Source organism: Bos grunniens, chromosome 10 (genome assembly GCF_055505025.1).
Source record: "Bos grunniens cultivar Pamir isolate PY7600 chromosome 10, Bosgru_T2T1.0, whole genome shotgun sequence".
NCBI classification, from domain to species: Eukaryota; Metazoa; Chordata; class Mammalia; order Artiodactyla; family Bovidae; genus Bos; species Bos grunniens.
The window spans coordinates 28,075,097-28,093,215 of NC_141174.1; the positions used below are offsets into that span (position 1 = coordinate 28,075,097).

The following is an 18,119-nucleotide window of genomic DNA, read 5'->3' on the forward strand; positions in this document are numbered from 1 at the left end:
TACTCTCCAGGACTACATTGTCTTAGTTTAAAAACATGCATCGGTGCCATTTATTAGTCAAGTAACTTAATTTCACTATCTCTGAGATTTAACATCCCACTGAAGTACACACTGTTAACTGTTAGTGACTGAAATTACTGTGTTATCTTTCAACAGTGGAGGCAGCAATCAGAGCAGAATAATAATTTTATTTTCTGTAAACCCAGCATTGTCATTAGCTGTATTAGGAAACTGAAGCACAGACTTAATCATTCTCAAGAAAAAGGAATTTAGTATAAAAGATAGTGCAGAACACAAGAAGGTTCTTTCTACTCAGCAGCTGTTACACTGTTCTAATTTTTTAAAGCTTAGCCTACATGGGTGGATTAACACCTGATGCTTTCTACTTCAATTAAATAAAATGAGTCATTATCTTTCTACCTCATGCATCAAAAGGTAGACACTTTTATGGTTGACAGAAATCCTTGCATTTGAAAGTTTCCAGTAATTGTTGAATATTCTTTGAAACGTCCAACTTCAACAATATTTCACAAAAGTGTGCCGTTGGCTTTCCAGGTTTTAAAGCAGATAATACATATAATGTGATTGTCTACCATCTCTTCTCCTTTGTAGACACAAGTACCTTCTCTCTTCACTGGCAGTATGCTAGGTGGATAGACCATAGGGTAGAGACCATAGGGTGGAGAGCCTAGTGGTTTCTATTGCACCACGGTTTCTACTTAAATCATGGTTTCTTGCTGACAGACTGATTTCTCTTAAGAAATAAAAGCAAAAATGATAACACTGTTAAAAGTCAAATTTTGGCTCACCCCAGGCCCCAGATCTATTTAAAAAGAGGCAAGATGTATATTAATATCAATATTTTCCCCACTGCTCTCCATTACGTAGCAGACCTCTCCAGTTTCATTTCGTATTCCTCTATTTCTCTGACCACACCCTGCCCCTGAGTCTTTTGCTATAGCCAGTCTTTGGTGTCTCTAACACTCCAGGCTCTATTTCGCTCCTTCCCTCTTTCCTTCTCGCCTTTTCTTCTCTACTTCCTTCCTCCCTCCCCCAACCCCACCTTTCTTTCTCTCTCTCTTTCTTTCCAGTGCTGTGGCTTTTGCTTTGACATTTCTTTTTTCTCTTCTTTACTTATTCATTCTTTTGAGTCCCAGGATCAACCTGCTTTATGAAACTTTTCTTTTACTCATGCACGCTAACTTCTATATTCCTATCCTACTTTGTTCCTTGCTCTGTAAAAGCAGGTTTTTTTTTTTTTTTAAATATTTATTTGGCTGCATCAGGTCTTAGTGCAACTTGTAGGATCTTTTGCTGTGGCAGGCAGGCTCTAGAAGGCACTGGCTTAGCTGCCCTGTGCCATGTGGGATCTTAGTTCCTTGACCACGGATCAAATCCACGTTCTCTGCATTGGAAAGCAGATTCTTAACCACTGGACCACCAGAGAAGTCCCTGTAAAAGCAGTTTTTGTGTATTGTGGTAATTCAACTGCATATATGTATTTTTCTCAGTGAGACTGTACATCGCTTGAAGGGAGAATCTTGTAAAAATTCTCCTTTGCATTCCCATCATTGCATGTCACAGTGACATGCAAAAACTATTTTTATTTAATGTATAACTCAGAAGTATAGTTTTAATCATTAGACCTAGGCTAGAATCTCAGCTCTGTGACTTACTTGTGTGTAAACTTAGGCATGCTCCATATCCTCTCTGAACCTCCTTTTTATTAATTAAAATAAGGCCATTACAATCTTTCCCACAGGGTTATTGTACAATTTAATGAGATTATGTACCTAAAGTTCCTAACAGAATTTAGCATGTATTTTTCTTCTAATAGATAGGTAAAATAGTTTCATCCCTCAAATTTCCAAAATATGTGCTCAATTATGTCAAAAGGATCAAATATAGCAACTGATGATTAAATGTGAAGAAAAAAGTTATGTTGGAATTGGATATTTGCTACTGGGAATTTATAAATTAAATTGTCTCAGTTCAGTTCAGTCGCTCAGTCATGTCTACTCTTTGCGACCCTATGGACTGCGGCACACCAGGCCTCGCTGTTCATCACCAACTCCTAGAGTTTACTCAAACTCATGTGCATCATGTCAGTGATGCCATCCAACCATCTCATCCTCTGTTGTCCCCTTCTCTTCCCACCTTCAATCTTTTCCAGCATCAGGGTCTTTTTAAATGAGTCAGTTCTTCGCATCAGGTGGCCAAACTATTGGAGTTTCAGCTTCAACATCAGTCCTTCCAATGAATATTCAGGACCCATTTCCTTTAGGGTGGACTGGATGGATCCCCTTGCAGTCCAAGGGACTCTCAAGAGTCTTCTCCAACACCATAGTTCAAAAGCATCAATTCTTTGGCACTCAGCTTTCTTCACAGTCCAACTCTCACATCCATACATGACCACTGGAAAAACCATAGCCTTGACTAGACGGACCTTTGTTGGCAAAGTAATGTCTCTGCTTTTTAATATGCTATCTAGGTTGGTCATAAGCCTGAAGCATCAACATGTTGTTGAAAATTGACCATCTAAGGGTAGAGGTGGGAATTAGCACTATTGGGTGGAATATCTTAATTTTATCTTGTGGGGGAAATTGGGAGCAATTTTTCCCTTTGTCTTTGTGTGACATTACAATCTTGTCTATAGTGCATGCATATGGAATATGCCTATGGCAGTCTTTCCCCATATACCTGCTAGGGCTGGATGCCTGGCTTATCAGTTCTTTCATTCATTATTTTTCCCACTTAAATTAGAGATCTTTTGGTTACAAGTGACAAAAATCATAATTCAAAGGAGCTTAAACAATTAAGGGCATTATATGTCACCCTGACGTAATGATCAGATCTAGATGCCAAGGATGCATGTGTGGGTGTCAGTTGGAAGCTCCATTCATTGACCCATTATAGCCCCAGGCTCTTTCTTTTAGGTACCAAAAATCACTGCTTCAATTCTAGGCTTCATAATCCACTGACTAGGGGAGATAGAGAAAGCTGCTTCTTCCCAGGAATGTTCAATACAGTCTTTTCACATCTCTTTGGTTCTGACTAAGTAATGTGCTCATTTTTAAAACAGTAATGGTAGATAGGAAATGCTGCCTGACTTAAGCAATATAGACTTCTTTCCCAGAGTTGGTTGTGCAGTCTACACCATATGACTGAAATTGGGAGATGGATGCTACCAAAGGTACCTTGGGTACAATTGAGAAGGAAGAGGGAACAATAGGGGACTATGTTTCACAGAAGGAGCTAACAAACATCCCCTACACATGTACTGATAATCTACTCTGTACCCGGCACTGTGGTGGTAAATGCTGCTATTGATTTTGGCATCCCTGCTCCCTTCCTATTTCACGGGTAGAATCTTGCACAAAAGAGAATGCAGAGGAGGTAGGAATGGAATAGTCTTTTTTTCAAGTGTTCTCAGTTGCATCTGTTGATAGCATTAACCTGGATATTGCTGAGAAGGTGTGACCTTGCTTGAAATTTAGCTGTCTTTCATTTGATTTTTGTTACCATGGGCAGCTATAATGTGTTCAGTGTTTGCTCAGTTAAATCTCTTGGGAAGCCCTCTTTTCTCCAATGAAGAGGTGCTTTCTTTTCCTTTCATTTGAAATTATTTAAGGCAAAATGTATTTTGAGGATTCCTGAACAAAGTGAGTTGATTTTTTGAACATAGCATTGCTATTGTTCAGTCACTAAGTCGCATCCGACTTTTTGTGACCCCAGGAAATGCAGCAGGCTAGGCTTTCCTGCCCCTTACTATCTCCTGAACTTTGCTTAAACTCATGTCCATTGAGTCGGTGACACCATCCAACCATCTCATCCTGTCATCCCTTTCTTCTCCTGCCCTCAATCTTTCCAGCATCAGGATCTTTTCCAATGAGTTGGTTCTTCGAATCAGGTGATCAAAGTATTGGCTCTTCAGCTTCAGCATCAGTCCTTCCAACCAATATTCAGGGTTGGTTTCCTTTAGGATTGACAGGTTTGATGAACATGACATATAGAAAAATATTTTTTTAAATCTTAGAGGTGGTTCTAGCTTTTAAATTCCCGATTTTATTTCAGTCTGCTTCTCCTCACTGCATGTAAAATAAAGTGAATTGAAGAGTTACTAACAGTTTATAAAAATCGGAGAAGGCAATGGCAGTGTACTCCAGTGTACTCCAGTACTCTTGCCTGGAAAATCCCATGGATGGAGGAGCCTGGTAGGCTGCAGTCCACGGGGTTGCTGAAGGTCAGACACAACTGAGCAACTTCACTTTCACTTTTCACTTTCCTGCATTGGAGAAGGAAATGGCAACCCACTCCAGTGTTCTTGCCTGGAGAATCCCAGGGATGGGGAAGCCTGGTGGGCTGCCGTCTATGGGGTCGCACAGAGTCGGACACGACTGAAGTGACTTAGCAGTAGCATTGAATTAATAGATATCTCACTCACTGGAAATTTTATTCTGAATACTCATATTCTAGGTTTCATAGGTTCCAGAATGAAAGTTTCTTTGTCAAATTTCTTTTTTTTTCTCAAAGTCAACTGCAGACATCAGTATATAGTCTGTAGTATTTATTTACAGTTATTGTCTTTTACAGTAAAATATACATATTACAAAGAAATGCACAAATCTTAAGTGTATATTTATTGTCTCGACAAATGAAAACCTCTGTGTGATGCAAACACCTATCAAGATATAGAAAATTATTACCATATCACACCCTTTCCCAGGCAACTACCACTTTTGTCAACTTTCTTTGTCTCGCTGCTGCTGCTGCTGCTGCTAAGTCACTTCAGTTGTGTCCGACTTTGTGTGACCCCATAGACGGCAGCCCACCAGGCTCCCCCGTCCCTGGGATTCTCCAGGCAAGAACACTGGAGTGGGTTGCCATTTCCTTCCCCAATGCATGAAAGTGAAAAGTGAAAGTGAAGCCGCTCAGTTGTGTCCGACCCTCAGCGACCCCATGGACTGCAGCCTTTCAGGCTCCTCCATCCATGGAATTTTCCAGGCAAGAGTACTGGAGTGGGGTGCCATCTTTGTCTTGCTACATTTTAGTAAATTTTTATACATCTTAAACCTAAAACATAAAGGTGAATGTGTCATATATTAATAGTATCTAATAATTTTATAGGGCTTCCCTGGTGGCTCAGATGGTAAAGAACCTGCCTGCAATGCAGGAGACCTGGGTTTGATCCCTGGGTCGGGAAGATCCCCTGGAGAAGGGATTGGCAACCCATTCCAGTGTTCTTGCCTGAATACCATGGACAAAGGAGCCTGGAGGGTTATAGTCCAAGAGGGTTATAGTCACAGAGAGTCAGACACGACTAAGTGACTTACACACTTTCGATCATTTTATAAGAAGACAGAATAATTTTCTTTATCTGATTATTATTATTTTGTAAGATATTTCTGAGTATCTGGTCCAGATTTCACAAAGAAAATTTAAAAGACATCAGAGTGAATCACAAAATAAATAGCATTCTTACAAACTTCACCTGAAGTTTTAATTTTGTGGATTCTTGTTATGGGCTGGATTGCATCTCCCCAAGTGAAAGTTGCTCAGTCGTGTCCGACTCTTTGCAACCTCATTGACTATACAGTTCATGGAATTCTCCAGGCCAGAATACTGGAGTGGGTAGCTGTTCCCTTCTCCAGGGGATCTTCCCAACCCAGGAATTGAACTGGGGTCTCCTGTATTGCAGGTAGATTCTTTACCAACTCATATGTTAAAGTCACAATATCCAATACCTCAGAATATGACTACATTTAGAGATAAGGTCTTCAAAAGGTGATAAAGTTAAAATGAGGTCCTAAAAATGGGCCCTAATACAATCTGACTTATAAGAAGAGGAAATCTGAACACACAGAGATACAAAGGATGCACCAGCACGAAGGAAAAACTGTGAGGGCACAGAGAGAAAGTGGCCGTCTGCAAGCCAAGGAGAGAGGCCTCAGTAGGAACCCAACCTGCCAACTGACACCTCGCTCTTGGACTTCCAGCCTCCAGAACTAAGAGCAAGTAAATTCCTATTGTTTAAGCCATATTGTCTGTGGCATTTTGTTACCCTAGCAAAATAATACAATCTTCTATAACTGTGTATGTAAAGCCAGATTATTTCCTTGTGAGTTTATTGAGGTCATAAAATATGGTGGATTGATCTATGCTTACTCAACATCTAACCAGAGTCTGGCCCAGAATAGGTGCATGGGAAGTGTCTGTTGAATAAACACAAACCATGTTTTGATCATGGCAGAGGCAGAGCAGCTGGATGCCAGCCTGGCTCTTTCCATTTTCCACCTGAAGTTCCAGACTGTTGTTTGTTTCATTTTCCCTAAATAAAAATGACTGTTTTTGTTCTTTGACTATAAAGATGTAAAGCATACACATATAGAAATGTGTATTCATTGTAAAGTATAACCTGGTAGTGTATCAAAGTATGAAGAAGAAAGTAGAACTCACCCAGCATTTCAACACCCAAAGTAACTATTTAAATTCTGGAACATATATTTCTCAAGGCTTTGGGGCAGTTATATCCATATGGTTATTAATTTATCTCTAACAAATACATGACATGACTTATATACTCTTGTTTTTATAACATGCCTTTTCCGTATAACACAATTTGTATATCTTCCATATTAGAAAATAAATATAGATTTATGGTAGTAATTTCAAGTGGCTGAATTATATTTCATTTAAGGAATGTGCAATAATTTATTTAGCCTAGTGCCTACTGATGGTAGTTAGGTTTTTCTAGTGTTTTCCTAATATAACTAGTGCTGTGAGGATTTAGTCTTTTTGTTGCGGTTCTTGTCTTATTATTACCTCTTTCTACTTCCAATTTCTTTATTTACTAAGACATGAAAGATATAAAACAACATACTCTGTAACATATGTATGCAATTGTGGAACTGGTAATGTAGACACAGAGGTAATGTAGATACCTTAAGAGGAAATCCTTGTAGAATTCCCTTCTGGGATAGTTCCATCTGTTCCCAGAACTTCTCTGGTGGCTCAGCGGTAATGAATCCACCTGACAACGAAGGAGATGCAGGTTCAATCGCGGGTCAGGAAGATCCCCTGGAGAAGGAAATGGCAACCCACTTCAGTATTCTTGGCTGGGAAATCCCATGGACAGAGGAGCCTGGTGGGCTACAGTCCATGGGGCCACAAAAGAATCAGACGTGACTTAGCGATTAAACATTATCTGCTCCCAGGAGTCAAAACCTTTCCTGTGAGCTCCACACTGAACTATCAACTATCCTTGACATTTCCATTTTGGATGTATCAGGTTCAAGGTGTCCAAAATGCATCTTCTGATTTCTCTTCTGAAACATGTCTTTCACTAACAGAGCTTTCCCATCTCAGCCAACAGTGCCATTGTTCACCCAGCTGCTGATGGCAGGAACAAATTTATCCCTGACTTTCCCTTGCCCTTTCTTCCCACACCCATTTCATCAATGAGTCCTTGTTGATTTTATCTCCTAGTTTTATCTGCACCCTGTCCTCTTCTTCCTGTCTTCACTGTTCATTTTGTGGCAGGACACTCACCTCTTGCCTAGATGATGGTAACAGCCTTCTCATTGGTCCCACACTCTCCTCTCCTATTTCTTCCTGCTGCAGAGTGATCATGCTACACCCCACCTATAAGTGCCTTGATAGCTTCTCTTTGTACTTTGCAGGGAAAAGTTCTAACTCCTTACCTTGGTCTACAAACTGAATGATATTGCATTTGTTATGCCCAGCATCACTTTTCATTCCTCTCCCCTGCATTACCCCCCAGGAGCCTCACTTTCTTATGGTTTCTTTAACATCCCACACTTAGCTGCACTTGCAGGCTGTTACAAGCACTTTCCCCTCTGCCTGGTCTGCTCTTCCTTCTACTCCACTTGGGCTATGTTCTCTCCTTCCCCTTAGTTTGCAGCTTAAATATGACCTTCACAGAGACACTTCCTATAAACATTTAATCTAAAGAATGTCCCTTTTCCCTTTTCGTCTCTCTTTGATCTCCATCTTTCGTTTTTTCCTTTCTTAGAACTTTTTTGATGTTTACAAATGTTTCACTTCTTTTTTGGTCTTCTTACTCAATCTCTCTCTCTCCTCTACTAGAAGCCATGCTTGGATACCAGGGCTGAAGACCTTCAGCCTGCAGGCTTGACTGCACTCAGAGGCTGAGGCCATCTCAGGACCTAAGGAGGTATGTCCCCATCAGATGTGATTTTGCTGCCAAAGTCCAAGGTACAGTGTCTGGGGTTCTAGGAGCTTGTGGTGTATAGCTGAAACTTTCATCAGCAGCTGTTCCATATGATGGGGCTTCTACCTCCAGTTTGAGTTTGAATTTCAGTTGCCAACTAGGATTGACAGTTCCTTGAGGACAAGCATACCAAACTGCAGATTTGGTTTCAGACCACTACAATAAAGTGAATCTCACAATAAATCCAGTGACAGGAATTTTTTGAACTCCCAGGGTATATAAAAGTTATGTTTAAACTATACCATAGTCTATTAAGTATGAAAAAGAATTATGTATAAAAAGTATATACCTTAGTTAAAAACACTTCATTTCTTAAAATTTGAATAATCATCTAGGCCTTCAGGGATTGTAATCTTTTTGGTGGTGGAGGGTTTTGTCTCATTGTTGATGGGTGCTGACTGATCAGATTGCTAAAGGTTGGGGTGGCGGTGGCAATTTCTTGACCTATGACAGTAATAAAATTTGCTGCATTGACTGGCTCTTCCTGTCATGAATGGTTTCTCTATAGCATGCAGTAATATTTGATAGCACTTCATCCACAGCAGAACTTCTCTCAAAATTAGAGTCTATCCTTTCAAACCCTGACAATGCTTTATTATCAAAGTTTATGTAGTATTCGAAATCCTTTGTGTTAATTTAAAAACTCTTCATAGCATCTTCACCAAGAGTAGATTCCATTTCAAAAAATCACTTCCTTTGCTCATCCGTAAGAAGTAACTCTTCATCTATTAAAGTTTTATAGTAAGATTGCAGCAAGTCAGTCATTTCTAATTCTAGTTCTCTTGATATATCTACCACATCTTCAGTTTTTTTTTTTTTTACTCTTGAAGTATTGAACCCTTCAAACTCATCTGTGAGGGTTATAATTAACTTCTTCCAGACTCCTATTAATGTTGATATTTTGACCTCTTCCCATGAATCAAATATTCCTGATTCCATCTAGAATGGTGAATCATTTCCAGAAGGTTTTAAATGTACTTTCCCCAGATCCATCAGAGAAGTCACCATATATGGCAGTTTAGTTCAGTTCAGTTCAGTTGCTCAGTTGTGTCCGACTCTTTGTGACCACATGGACTACAGCACGCCAGGCCTCCCTGTCCATCCACAATTCCTGGAGTTTATTCAAACTCATGTCCATTGAGTCAGTGACGCCATCCAACCATCTCATCCTTTGTCGTCCCCTTCTTCTCTCGCCTTCAATCTTTCCCAGCATCAGAGTCTTTTCAAATGAGTTAGCTCTTTGCATCAAGTGGCCAAAGTATTGAAGTTTCAGCTTCAACATCAGTCCTTCCAATGAACATTCAGGACTGATCTCCTTTAGGATGGACTGGTTGGACTCCTTGCTGTCCAAGGGACTCTCAAGTGTCTTCTCCAACACCATAGTTCAAAAGCATCAATTCTTCAGCGCTCAGCTTTCTTTATAGTCCAACTCTCACATCCATACATGACTACTGGAAAAACCATAGCCTTGACTAGACGGACCTTTGTTGGCAAAGTAATGTCTCTCCTTTTGAATATGCTATCTAGGTTGGTCATAACTTTTCTTCCAAGGAGTAAGCATCTTTTAATTTCATGGCTGCAATCACCATCTGCAGTGATTTTGGAGCCCAGAAAAATAAAGTCTGACACTGTTTCCACTGTTTCTCCATCTATTTGCCATGAAGTGATGGGACCAGATGCCATGACCTTAAGTTTTCTGAATGTTGAGCTTTAAGCCAACTTTTTCACTCTCCTCTTTCACTTTCATCAAGAGTCTCTTTAGTTCCTCTTCATTTTCTTCCATAAGGGTGGTGTCATCTGCATATCTGAGGTTACTGATATTTCTTCTGGCAATCTTGATTCCAGCTTGTGCTTCCTCCAGCCCAGCGTTTCTCATGATGTACTCTGCATGTAAGTTAAATAAGCAGGGTGACAGTATACAGCCTTGATGTACTCCTTTTCCTATTTGGAACCAGTCTGTTGTTCCATGTCCAGTTCTAACTGTTGCTTCCTGACCTGCATACAGATTTCTCAAGAGGCAGGTCAGGTGGTCTGGTATTCCCATCTCTTCCAGAATTTTCCACAGTTTATTGTGATCCACACAGTCAAAGGCTTTGGCATAGTCAATAAAGCAGAAATAGATGTTTTTCTGGAACTCTCTTGCTTTTTTGATGATCCAGCAGATGTTGGCAATTTGATCTCTGGTGCCTCTGCCTTTTCTAAAACCAGCTTGAACATCTGGAAGTTCATGGTTCACGTATTGCTGAAGCCTGGCTTGGAGAGTTTGGCCGTTAAAGCCTTACAAACTGTACTTCTTAAATGAGAAGACTTGAAGGTCAAAATTACTCCAAAACCATAAACTGAAGGATGGATTTGTAACCTCCATCAGAGTTCTTGGGTGATCAAGTGTATTATCAATATTTTGAAAGGAATATTTTTTTTCTGAGCAGTAGGTCTTAAAATTGGACTTCATATATTCAGTAAACCATGTTATAAACAGTGTATTTTCTGTTATCTAGACTTTGTTGTTCCATTTTACAGGCACAGGCAGAGTCGATTTCCAAGAATTCTTAGGGGTGCTAGGATTTGCAGAATAGCAAATGAACAGTGGTTTCAACTTCAAGTGCCCAGCTGTATTAGCCCCTAACAAGACAGTCAGCTGTCTGTTGAAGATTTGAAGCCAGGCATTAAGTTTTCCTCTCTATCTGTGAAAGTCCTCGATGGCATCTTCTTCCAGTAGAATGCTGTTTCATCTACATTGGAAATCTATTGTTTAGTGTAGTGACTTTCATTAATTATCTTAGCAAGATCTTCAGGATAACTTTCTGTGGTTTCTACATCAGCTGCTCTACTATGTACTTTTATGTTATGGAGATGACTGCTTTCCTTAAACCTTATTGAATCAACCTCTTCTAGCCTCAAACTTCTGCTACAGCTTCCTCACCACTCTCAGCTTTCACAGAATTGAAGAGAGTTGGGGCCTTGCTCTGGGTTGCTTTGACTTAAGGAAATGTTGTGGCTGGTTTGAGCCTCTGTTCAGATCACAAGAACCTTCTCCATATTAGCAGTAAGGCTATTTCACTCTTACCATTTGTGTCTAGTACAGTAGCGCTTTTCATTTCTTTCAAGAACTTTTCTTTTGTATTCACTTCTTGGCTAACTGGGGCAGGAGGCCTAGTTTTTGACCTGTTTTAGCTTTTGACATGCCTTCCTCACTAAACTTAATCATGTCTAGCTTTTGATTTAAAGTGAGAGATGTGCAACTCATCATTTGAACCCTTAGAGGCCATTGTAGGGTTATTAGTTGGTCTTATTTAAATATTGCTGTTTAAAGAGGGGATAGAGAGGCTCAAGGAGAGGGAGAGAGATAGGGTATTATCTGTCAGTGGAGCAATCAGAACACACACATTTATCAATTAAATTCACTGTCTTATGTGGGCATAGTTTGTGGCTTCCCCAAACAATTACAACAGTAACATCAAAGATCACTGATCAGAAAATACAATAATAATGAAAAAGTCTGAAATATTGCAAAAATTACCAGAATGTGGCACACAGACATGATGTGAGCAAATGCTGTTAGAAAAATGATGCTAGTAGACTTGCTCAATGCAGGGTTGCCACAAACCTTCAATTTTTTTTTTTTTAAAGCAGTATCTGTGAAGCACAATAAAGTAAGCCTGTATAGCCATACCAGGCTCTCTCCCTGGACCTGGACTTGTTCCCAGGTCCATCTCTAGTCATTGGCTAAGATGCATCTAAGATCCTGAATCAGATAGAATATTCTCTTCTACTTGTCCTTCTACTCTTCCTGCCTGTTTCATGACCTGACTGAAAATATTGCCACTGTCTAGAGCTTTCTGCTGTGCTTCACTCCCAGGTATAGATGACAGCCTACACTGGAATCAAGCTCATCACTGACCCTTTGGATATTAGGATTTGCATTTACTTGCTGTCCAGTTTCATTGGAGCCAAACTGTAGGAAGAGCAGTTTGAAACCAAAGAGTTCTAAACTGGAATTTTGGTTCTGACACTTTTTAGCTGTGCGAAGAGTCAGACACGACTGAGTGACTTCACTTTCACTTTTCACTTTCATGCACTGGAGAAGGAAATGGCAACCCACTCCAGTGTTCTTGCCTGGAGAATCCCAGGGACGGGGGAGCCTGGTGGGCTGCTGTCTATGGGGTAGCACAGAGTCGGACACGACTGAAGCAACTTAGCAGCAGCAGCAGCAGCAGCAGCTGTGTAACCTGAGACAAATTATTGACTTCTTTGAGCCTTAGTTTCACCATCTGTCATTTGGGGGTATAGAATACGTATCTTGAAGAGAGGATTACTGATTTCCTATGACAAGTAGCTAAAGCAGAGCCTCGCATATAGCTGGCACTCAGGCCTCCCCAGCCTGCCTGCTCTAGTTCCTCTGTCCCAGCTCCTTTCTCCCATTCCACTAGCCCACAGGACACAGATTCTGTCCTATGTCTGCAGAGTTGCATCAACTATTTCAGGCTGTTTTTTCTCTCTTGATTTGAGCTGAGTTGACTGCTTTAACTTCCTGAGCTTATGTTTTCTTTTTGGCCCATATCCTTTAAACAAAAACTCTTTTTTAACTGCCTCTAGTTTACACATCTGAGCCACTTTGATCTATTTCTTTCTAGCATAAGAGCCATTTGTTCTCTTTTGGAAGTAAGTTAGATGCATTTTCAAAGAACACTATAGTCATCTCCAGAGAAGACATTGGCCTGATCTCCCCAAAGATGAGGTATAGGGTGGATGACATTCATTATATTCACATGCAAAGGATGTTCTTAGAATAGGGGGACATTTCTTGTGCATTTTTAAGGCTGTAACAGTGCTTTGAACTGCAAATAGGATATAATGTGATGGCCCTTTGTGATAAGAGTATTTTTGCAATGATTTCCAAGTGCACAATTTATTATTTTTTTTCAAGGTTACAATTAGAATTACATGACCATATGACTTTTCTGGAAGGCATAAAGCTTCTCTCTAGAACCCGGCCCCCTCAGACACCTTAGCAGGAATAATTTGAAGAATGACTGGGATCCCATATGTTTCTTCATTCCTCCTAGACAGCGCTGACATTTGGGAATTTATTCTTAGAGTTTGCCTCTTTGAACATGTTTGGTTCAATTAGTCTACTGAAGCTGAGGTGGCATAAACTGTTTTTTAAAGAAGTGGTACCATTTTCAGAATAGGATGTTTGAGACTCAACAGATGGGCTTGTGATCAAGCTAAACTGCCATTTATCAAATTTAGAGTAAACTTAAGTAGTTCCAGAGTACCTAACCCAGTTCCTTAAAAAGTAGAAGCTCAAGAAATGCTGGTTAGAAGAATGAATCATCAACTACTGATGGCTGGAAACCTATTGACGATTTAGGGAAAGGGGAATAAATATGTTGCAGATTATTTAATCTTAGAATGTCAGATGTACTACTGCATGAATAAACTGTCACTGATTTTCTTTCCTGAGATTAAAAGGTCAGAGCTGCTTTACATGATAGTGAGTTACTATTTAAGGAAGACCTACTGTAATGGGCATCTGCTGGTTTTGTTTGTCCAGTATCTCTGGTCCTTTTGGGGAACTGTACCTGTCTCTGTGGTCAGTGAGATTATCAAATATGGTATTGCCTGGCACTTGCGCCATGCTAACTCAGTTCCTGGACTATGTACACGATGCAACCATTCTTGGTGCAAGCATAGATATGTAGATGTATGACACAGTTGGACAGATGCTTAGATAGTGAAAAGAGAGGTTTCTATTTAAACTGGGACTACTAAACTCAGAATTGGTGAGTCTGGACATTAGCATGCAGGTAAACGTTTAGTGGCTATCTCTGGCTGACTTCCAAGAAATGCATATATATGCATATATTTAAATTTATTATAAAGTCCACTGATATAAGAGGTGTATAGCACAAATTTTAAGCAATAGTAAAATATCCAGTACCGTTTATTGTGAATTTCATATAGCCCATTGATTCTCACAGGATACTTTCACTGAGTTTTGCTTGACTCTTAAGTCTGTCGGTCAACCTATGGTTGTCATTGAGGATAATGTAGTTCCAACATAATCATTAGTTGGTATTTTCATTTATCTTAGTGATAGAAATGAAAGGATGAAGATATGTGCTAGAATTTATATTCGTGTTAATGATGTGAGTGACTTCTTTATTGAACTGGGTAATAGCTTTTGAATATTGGAAGAATATTTGCTTATTAGTATTTACAATGTAGCAGCTATAGACACAAACACTTAAATTTAATCCTCATTACTCATAATCTGCATTTTCCCTATTATTTTCTGAAGTCTAGATAATCAACAAACGGTAACTCAAACCCTGATTTGTAGCATTAGCTGAGATCCATGGCTGACTTCAAGGTTCCAATATGACATCACTGAATATGGGGGTTGGAAATTAATGTGTTGTGGCATGCCAGTATAGTGGATTTCCACTATACAGATTTATCAGAAATCAATAGCTTTAACAGCAGAGATAATAGTAAAATGTATTTACACAATTAGGAAGCAAGGAGTTTTGATTGCCTTCCTTTTTAATATGTCATTTAATTGCAAATCACTATAATTTACTTTTTGTTAGTGATTAACCACTGACTCACTAGATCCCTGAAAATTTAAAAGTGGGCTCTCACAAGCCAGTAGAAGCTAGTTTCAACATATCACTGAACAAAAGGCTGCTGTGGTGTGGACAACTCCTTCACTAGACCGAGAGGATCTGTCTGCAGAATACAGGTTCCTCCAGGGAAGCACTGTGGAGAGACCTACAGAAGGGATTCTGCCCAGGGATTCTCTCCATTTCCTTTTGTTTTCTAGCTAGATGGACCTGGATTTTTGTTGCTACCAAATATTCCTGAAATGTCGAGAGCTCTGAACTTCATCACTTCCATTTAAAATGGTCTTCATTTAACAGGTGAAGTTTTTTGGTTATTAAATGCTGTCTCATTTAATCTTCAGAACAATCTATCAGACGTCTGAATGCCTGTTTTTCTTTGTTCTCATTTTTCCATACGCCATGAGAAGGGAAGTGACATGGGCTTGAGTGAGATTCAAGTCCACTTCTGTCTGACTGCAAAACAACTTCCTCAGCCTGTCTTCTCAGCAAATGTAGGGTTACTAAATAGCAAATAGATCAGTGTCTGTAAGATTACTAAGCTTCTGACCTAAAGAAAAGAAAACATCTGTTCACTGGCTTCTTCCACCGCTCAGCCCCCTCCCTAGTCTGCCTTTTTGGCATTTTCTGTATATTTCCCCATGTAATCCTCTTATTCTCTCAAGTCTAGAGATGTTAACAGCTTAGGGGGGAAAAAGTGGTTCCTATTCACCAAAAGAAGTCGGTTTAACTTCATTTCACAGATAAGAAAACTGCATTACCAAAACTTGAGCTGAACCCCAAGAACTGCAGGCAGTGTTGGAGCCAGAGTCCCCACCCCACTTTCCAACTGGGGAACATTCCCGCTGGCTGACTGTTGGTAAAAGAAGAATTGAAAAATACCCACTGTGCCTCCATCAACAAATTCTGCAAATGCCAGAAGGAAATTATGTTTTCATCATTATTATGCCCTTTGACTATAGTTATCAAACTTCAGCGTACATGGAAATCATCTTTCTAGTCACATCCACAAAAATGTACCTGAATTTCCAAGTAATTATCCTGAGTGAAAGAAGACAAAAAAAAAAAAAAAAAAAGTACTTATGGTATCATTTCGTTTACATACCATTCTAGAAAATGGAAACTATAGTGAAAGAAAGCAGACCAGTGGTTGCCTATGGACCATGAAGGAGGCATGGATTGCCAAGGGGCATCAGGAAACTTTTCAGGGTTGTGGTGATGGTTTAACAAAAGCTGGCTTAAAGCTCAGCTTTCAAAAACTAAGACCATGGCATCCGGTCTCATCACTTAATGTCAAATAGATGGGAAAACAATGGAAACAGTGACAGATTTTATTTTCTTGGGCTCCAAAATCACTGTGGACAGTGACTGCAGCCATGAAATTAAAAGACACTTGCTCCTTGGAGGGCTTCCCTTGTGGCTCAGCTGGTAAAGAATCTGCCTGCAATGAGAGAGACCTGGGTTCAACCCCCGGGTTGGGAAGATCCCCTGGAGAAGGGAAAGGCTATTCTGGCCTGAAGAATTCCACGTACTGTATAGTCCATGGGGTCGCAAAGAGTTGGACATGACTAAGCAACTTTCACTTTGCTCCTTACAAGAAAAGTAATGACAAATCTAGACAGTGTGTTAAAAAGCAGAGACATCACTTTTCTGAAAAAGGTCCATAGAGTCAAAGCTATGTTTTTTCTAGTAGTTATGTACAGATGTGAGAGTTGGACCATAAAGAGGGCTGAGCACTGAAGAACTGATGCTTTCAAAATGTGGTGCTGGAGAAGACTCTTGAGAGTCCCTCGGAGAGCAAGGAGACCAAACCAGTCAATCCTAAAGGAAATCAACCTTGAATATTCATTGGAAGGACTGATACTGAAACTGAAGTTCCAATGCTTTGGCCACCTGATGCTAAGAACTGACTCATTAAAAAGACCCTGATGCTGGGAAAGATTGAAAGCAGGAGGAGAAGGGGATGACAGAGGATGAGATGGTTAGACGGCAACACCGACTCGATGCACATGAGTTTGAGCAAGTTCCAGGACTTGGTGATGGAGAGGTGTGCTGCATTCATGGGGTTGCAAATAGTCAGACGTGACTGAGTAAGTGAACAACAAAATGTCAAAAGCCAATAAATTTAACTTTTTAAATATGTGTAGTTTATTGTATGTCAATTATACCTCAATATAGCTTTTTGTTTTTGGAAATAAGTTGCTTTATACTTATTCCCTAGACATTTTATGTGTGTGTGTATCATTTCTTTCTGGCAGGTTTTTGCTTTGGTTTTAAATGATCTATTAACAACTGACAGTGAACATTGAATACAAACATCAAAATCAATAGTTCAGTTCAGTTCAGTCGCTCAGTTGTGTCCGACTCTTTGCGACCCCATGAACTGCAGCTCACCAGGCCTCCCTGTCCATCAGCAACTCCTGGAGTTTACTCAAACTCACATCCATTGAGTCGGTGATGCCATCCAACCATCTCATCCTCTGTCGTCCCCTTCATCTCTCGCCTTCAATCTTTCCCAGCATCAGGGTCTTTTCCAATGAGTCAGCTCTTTGCATCAAGTGGCCAAAGTATTGAAGTTTCAGCTTCAACATCAGTCCTTCCAATGAACATTCAGGACTGATTTCCTTTAGGATGGACTGGTTGGAGCTCCTTGCAGTCCAAGGGACTCTCAAGAGTCTTCTCCAACACCATAGTTCAAAAGCATCAATTCTTCAGTGCTGAGCTTTCTTTATGGTCGAACTCTCACATCCATACATGACTACTGGAAAAACCATAGTCTTGACTAGATGGACCTTTGTTGGCAAAGTAATGTCTCTGCTCTTCAGTATGCTGTCTAGGTTGGTCATAAATATTATTATATGAAAAGGAAAAACAAAACCCCAATCTTGTAAATCACCACTGAGTCATAAAATCTATAGTCTTTTATCATGTTCCTGATTACAAGTCAAAATGTATATTGTAGAAATCAATGAATATGTAATGCTTACATTACATATGTTTTTCCATTTGCCTGTATTTTTAAAAATCTTTTCCATATTTCTACATAGTCCTTGAATGTGTCAATTCTAGTGGAATTTTGCTTATAATTAAATTCACATACTGTGATTTGCTTATTGATTTATACATATCTAAATATTTGGGTCATTTATTAGCAATAATACATAGTTTAGTTTTAGCAATTTTCATAAATGTATTTTCTCATTTGAATTATACCCTTGCCCTATATTATTGATATTTCAATG

General features: G+C 39.7%; 1 protein-coding gene across 1 annotated transcript in view; it reads left to right on the top strand.

The window, feature by feature from the left end:
* Positions 1 to 18,119, top strand: part of KCNH5 (potassium voltage-gated channel subfamily H member 5) — a 496,645-nt gene that overhangs the window by 65,002 nt on the left and 413,524 nt on the right. Inside the window, exon 3 of the mRNA XM_086318923.1 lies at positions 8,107 to 8,194. The gene's annotated coding sequence lies outside the window, so the exon portion shown is untranslated. The remainder of the gene's footprint in view (positions 1 to 8,106; positions 8,195 to 18,119) is intronic.